Below are 6655 nucleotides of genomic sequence, written 5' to 3' on the forward strand. Positions count from 1 at the left end.
TGGTGGCTCACAACCATCCGTAACGAGATCTGGTGCCCTCTCCTGGAGTGTCTGAAGGCAGCTACAGTGTACTTACATATAATAAATAAATCTTTAAAAAAAAAAAAAAAAAAAAACAAACAAACAAAAAAATAAAACAAATGGTAGGCTTGTGAAAAGGAAGCTAGGGTTGAGGTAAGATGCCTTAGCAGGTACAGGCATGTGCCACCATGCCCAAGGACCAGAGTTGAATCCCTGGGCCCCACACGGCACGAGTCTTCTCCCACAAGTTGTCCTTTAACCACCACATGTGTATATACCATGGCATGTGTGCCCCACATACAACAAACAAGTCAGCGTAATGGACATGGAGAGAAAGAGAGACAGGAGAGGCTGGATCCAGACCCCACCTTGGATGCCAGACCATACCAGAACTCCTTTCCTTCCTACACCTGTGCAGGTGTGTGTGTCACACACACACAGGATCCTGTGTGCTTTAAATGGTCTTTGTATTTGTTCCAGTAGTACAGACTGATTTAGTCACTGTTCTATTGCTATGAAGAGAAGCCGTGACCCATGCAACCCTTATAAAAGAAAGCATCACATTAGAACTTGCTTACTATTTCAGAGGATACATCTATTGTTATCATGGCAGACAACATGGATGCTGTCTGTCAGGCACTGGAGCAGTAGCTGAGAGCTACATCAGGATCCGCAGGCAGAGAGAAAGAGACCCTGGGGCTGGTCCTAAGTTTTTAAACACCAAAGCCTGCCCCCAGTGACACACTTCCTCCAACAAGGCCACACCTCCTCATCTTTCTAATCCTATCAAACAGTTCCACTCTCTGGTGACTAAGCATTCAAAAATAGGAGCCTATGGGGCCAATCTTTTTAAAACTACCACAAAACCTATGTACTACCTCATTCTGTTGGATTCATTGTGTAATTTGCAACACCTTCAAGGTCTGTCTTTTGGAATGTAAATTTCCCCCCATTTCATGGTAAATTGAGTCCATATATATGAAGCCTACAGTCACATGGCGTCTACCTTGTTTGATACAGCAGTCATTCTGGAGTGACCATGTCTCAGGCAATTTTCCCTCCATCCTTTGCTTTGCTGGTTTCAGGGTAATGTTATACTTTACCCTGCTTGCTCAAAGGCTAATTGACTGGGCTTCAAACTCAGACCCTTTGCCTTCCTTTCACAACTTTTTTTTTTTTTTTTTTTTTTTTTGTCTCTCCTGAGACAAGCCAGGTGATATAACTACTTATTCCAGTATTAAACTGTCTTAATTTGTTTAGGTTATCACACAGAATAAAGGGTTCTGTCTTGAAATCTGCTTGCATGTATGTGTCTGTAATGTGCTCTGCTACTATTTAATTTTCATCAAAAGGCTGGAGAGATGGCTAAGAGATTAAAAGCACTTGCTGCTCTTGCAGACCACCAGGGTTTGATTCCCAGCACCCATGGGACAACAGTCTGGACTCCAGTTCCAGGCTATCTGGCTCCCTCTTCTGGACTGCTCAGGTACTGCACACACGTGGTACATAAACACTTGCAGGCAAGACACCAATACCCATGAAGTAAAAAATACATAAAAAGTTAAATTATTGAAAAACTAATGCATTTATAATCAGAATATCTATGGCCAAAGCGTGGCCGCACTGGTGCTAGTGTTTCCAGGTTTTCTAGAGAAAGCAGGGAACATCCAGGCAAAGTAAATAATAGAAAGGAAAACGCTTAGAAAGAAACCATATGAAACTATTTGGGGCGGTGAGGGGCGGGGGGAGGCAATAGATCATAACAAAATGAGCAAACAATATAAATAGGTTTTAGCCTAGAAAATTAAAATTAATTTCCTCATAATGAAAAATATTTCTCACGTGAAGAAAAATGTAATGTTTGAGTCTTAAAAAAAAGATACTATTTACTATCTAAAGACTAGCAAATATGCTGGGCAGTGGTGGCGCACGCTTTTAATCCCAGCACCTGAGAGGCAGTGGCAGGTGAATTTCTGAGTTCGAGGCCAGCCTGGTCTACAGAGTGAGTTCCAGGACAGCCAGGGCTACACAGAGAAACCCTGTCTCGCGGGGGGGGGGGGGAAGACTAGCAAATATTAGAAATATGCATGTCATATGCAGTGATTTGTGCCTATAATCCCAGCACACAGGAAGCTGGGCAGTAGAGTTGACAGTTTGAGACCAGCCTGAGACTTTGACTTAAAATGGAATAATCAAAAAGCTGGTTACATTCTTATATTATTGAGAGTGTGAGGACACAGGCACTCATAAATAGCTAAGATACAATCTTTAAATGCCCTGTGGATTTTAACCATACATAATTCAAGTGTGCAAAATACCACACAAGGCAGGCATTTCATGGAGTCCAGCAGTTCTGGATCCTTAATATAACTCACACAAGAACAAAGAAGCAAAGACAGGGGCGCAGTGAAGGAAGGGAAGTGCAGAAGAGTGTGTGCCCTGTAAGGCCGAGTGAGGCCCAGTGAGGCCCCGTGGAATACAGGGGCTGCCCTTTCTACACACAGAGCCGTTTCTGTCACAGCACACAGGGAACATAATACTGATGTTCTTGGAGAAGAGAACTCCAGTACGGACCCATAAAGGGGAACAAGGCTTTGGACTGTGTCCTCTTTTACACCTTCTGAATCTGACCAAAGCTTAAGACACATGGACTCTGTGACGCAGCAATCCTACTCCCTGACAAATGGCTGGACCTGTCCCCTAAAAGCCATGCTTAGGAGAAGCTGTAGATTTTTCTCACTGTGAGAGAAACCCGAAAATAGCCACCTGGTCCTCCCCAAGTGCTGGACCAAGGGAACCATTCAGGCATCATTTTCCACCTCCAGAATTGTTAACAAAACAACCTTCTTTTCTTTACAAAGTACCCAGCTCCAGGCATTTTGACATAGCAACAGAATCTGGACTAATATAATTACCAATTTAAAAAAGGTAGAGAAATTAATGTTTAAAAAATGTATCCAAATATCTGTTCTTCCTTCTTTCTTTCCTTCCTTCCCCACTCCCCACTTCAGTGCTAGGGATTTAGGGTCTCACATGTGTTGGGCAAGTGCTCTACCGTTGAGTTATATACTCCTAGCCCACATCTCTCCCTTTGTACAAATGAAAGTCAAAATAACTTTTTTCCTAAGCAGTCGAGAAAATACTAAGACTTTCCCTAAGCAGAAAGAAAGGCAGAGCAAGTATTGGTTATTAGAAAAGCATTCCCATTAAACCCATTGAAAGAAATAAAATGAAAGGCCAATGGTGGCACACACAGCGCTCAGGAGGTAGAGGCAGGAGGATCTCTGTGAGTTCGAGGCCAGCCTGGTCTACAGAGTGAGTTCCAGGACAGCCAGGGCTACACAGAGAAACCCTGTCTCAAAGAAACAAAACAAACAAACAAAACCTCCAAACGAAATGAAAAAACATCGTCTATCCTGACCCTAAATTCTCAAAGACTGCAATAGCATGCTTTACCCTACCAGAGGCAGGAAAGGCACTTTATACAAATCTGTTGAACAACTTTTAGAAGTATAAGTGAAGAAGGAGGAGGTGTTGACATTTTATCGTGGATTCCATGGTAACTGGGAAGGAGCGCTCTGTTTGTGGATAAGTGGCTGGTGGAAATGAAAAGGTCTTGGAAGAGCCAGTTTGAGTAAATAAGGCTTATGTGATCTTTGCAGGTCCCTCTGCAGAACAGAAGAGCCAACTGTCAGAGGGAAGAAAACACGGTGTGTGTCTATGGTGAGGGGGAGTGGGACAGAGATAGGTATGGGAGTAGAGGGAGGGTATGTGTGGTGTGCGAGGTCGCACAGAATATACTTGGAAGTGATCTAACCAGGTACAGGAAACTACAAAGCAGGCTGATTTTGAATATACCAGAAGGTCTCAAGACCCAAGAGCATGCTTTCTGAGGAGCTGTTCTTTTCTGGAGGCAGTCATGGCTCTGCGCCCTGCCAGGGTCAGCTTTCACACCTCTCGCTACAGCTTCCCACTGAAGCATTTGCATTTCTAGTCTGTCAGGTTTTCTCCTCTTGATGAATTCATTTCCTGATTAAGCTGGGTGTGGTGACACACACGTCTTTAATCCCAGCACTCAGGAGGCAGAGGCAGGAGGATTTCTGAGTTCCAGGCCAGCCTGGTCTTCAAAGTGAGTTCCAGGACAGCCAGGGCTAAACAGAGAAACCCTGTCTCCACCCCCCACCCCCACCCCCACCCCCACCCCAAACAAAACAAAAAACAAAAACCAGAAGCTCCTTGAAGAACATTGAAAAAGGCAGAGAGGTTATAAAACACCGAAACAAAACAAACACACAGATTTGCCCAGAGAATAGCACTGAAGTCTGGATTTGGGGCGGCCCCTTGGGCAGACTGCCAGGGCACACACAATCATGTGGGTTCAGGCTCCTTCTGAGAACCCGAGTGTTTGTTATTTGACTTTGTCATTCCTTATCCGTCTTCTCCCCTCGAAGCTATTTGAGGGTGGTCATTTTGCCTGTGTTGTTCACTGCTGTATCCTTGGGGTCTCGCACATAAAGAATGTTCCGATGAGGCTGGTGAATCCTCCTTGTCTCGCGTTATTTCTTGAAGACTGGCAGCTAAGTGAGGCTCTCTTCATCCAGGCAGATACCCTTGTATGTCAGTGAAGGTCTGAAACTGTAGGTCACGTCAACCCTATTTCATAACGTTTGGTTTTCTCAGCATATCAGTGAGGGTTCCCTAGAAAGACGAAACCAGTAGAGCATACACCAGTATGCATGTATGGCATGTGAGGTGTGTGTGATGGAACACCTATAACCCAGCACTTAGAGACAGAGGCAGGAGGATCAGGAAAAAGTGCAAGGTCATCCTCAGCTAAGCAGCAGTTTGGGGTCAGTTTGGCTACATGAAGGCTTTTCTCAAAAACAAAACAGGTAAAGAAGGGATTATTGGTTTCTGTGGGCAGAGGCTGTTTCTCCATGGCTGTCTGCTTATTGGAGAGCCAGGGAACTCAGTACATGCTCAGTTGAAGAAGCTGGAAGTCTCAGAACAAGAGAGGCCAGAGATGTAGCTCCAGTGTGAGGCTAAAGGTCTGGAAGTCCCCCTAGGAATCACTGACTGAGTCTGCATTGAAGGGCCGATGAGACCTAAGTCCGATGTTTGTGACAGCGGCCTTTAGTGCCCAAAAAACAAATGAAACAATTGAAAATCAGTTTAACATCCAGAGAGCTGAAGTTTAGGTTTAAAAAAAAAAATCAAACAAGGAGGGTTTCTTTTGAACATTTATATTTAGATGGTTATTCTCTCTTCTCCTCCTCTCCCTCCTCCTCCTCTTCTTCTTCTTCCTTCTTTTTGCCATTGAATAATGAAAATGATCCAAAAGATTCCATGCTGTTCAGAAGTCTGGAGGAAGAAAGCTAAGAATATGGAATGTGCTTGTAATAAAATTTTCAAGGAGAGCAGATGGAATTACTCAAACTTGAAATACAGCCAGGATTCTGAAGTGAACATCTCACCCTTGGAACGAAAACTTGCTTGGAATCGTTTATGACCAGAGTTATCCAGGGCCTTTCAAACCTCAGGGCTGTGGGCTGGAGAGATGGCTCAGCAGGGGGGAAAGGGGCTTGCTGCCAAGTCTGATGGAAAGAGAACCAATTCTTGCAAGTTGTCCTCTGACCTCCACACATGTGCGTGCACTCATACATACACAACAACTAAAATGTAATAATAATAATTAAAAATAAGCAAAAGAAAAAGATGGCTTAGCAGGTAAAGGCACTTCCTGCCAATCCCGACAACCTGAGTTAGAGCCTCAGAACTTACATAAAGAAGAACTGGGCCCTGTATGTTGAACTCTGACCTCTATTGATGATGTGACACACATGCCTCTCCCCGACAAATAAATGAGATTAAAAAAAATTAAAAATAAAACAAAAAAGTTATCTGAACCACTGAGGCTTAGGCGCCACAACTATTCCTGGTAAACCAAACAAAGCAATCTTATAGTTAAGGAAGTAGAATTTTCTTGACTCTCATACTTGAGAAGTCTAGAGACAGAATTAATCCAAGTACACACAGCTGGCTGTAGGGATTAAAACATGTTTATTCTTGCCGGGCATGGTGGCACATGCCTTTAATCCCAGCACTTGGGAGGCAGAGGCAGGTGGATTTCCAAGTTCTAGACCAGCCTGGTCTACAGAGTGAGTTCCAGGACAGTCAGGGCTATACAGAGAAACCCTGTCTTGGGGGAAAAAAAAAAGTTTATTCTTTCTCCCAGATCCATGTGATTAGCTCACAGGACAGACTGATTGTGCTTGCTGGTCCTAACCAAAGGAGACAATACATACCCAAGGCAAGTGAAGTGTCTGTCAACTTATGGAGAGGCCAAGGGTTTGTGGAGGAGGTTAAAAAGTTGTGCCCCACCTTTGGTAGGTTTTCAGAGACCCCATTATCTATCCATGATCCAGCCTAGGGACGGTTTAATTTCACATTCTTTGTTTCAAAAGTAATATGCTACATGTTTGTTTGTTTTGTCCTTAATGATCCACTCAATCACTGAGTCAATTTGTCAAGGGTCCTTTTCTTTCTTCAGGTCCCAACTGACAAGCACCGGAAGTAGGAAGAGGCTTTCCTTAATGACCCCATGGTAGGCTTCAAAAGATGCCTCTCCCCATCA

The sequence above is a fragment of the Mus caroli genome, chromosome 13 (assembly GCF_900094665.2).
Source record: "Mus caroli chromosome 13, CAROLI_EIJ_v1.1, whole genome shotgun sequence".
Lineage (NCBI taxonomy): Eukaryota > Metazoa > Chordata > Mammalia > Rodentia > Muridae > Mus > Mus caroli.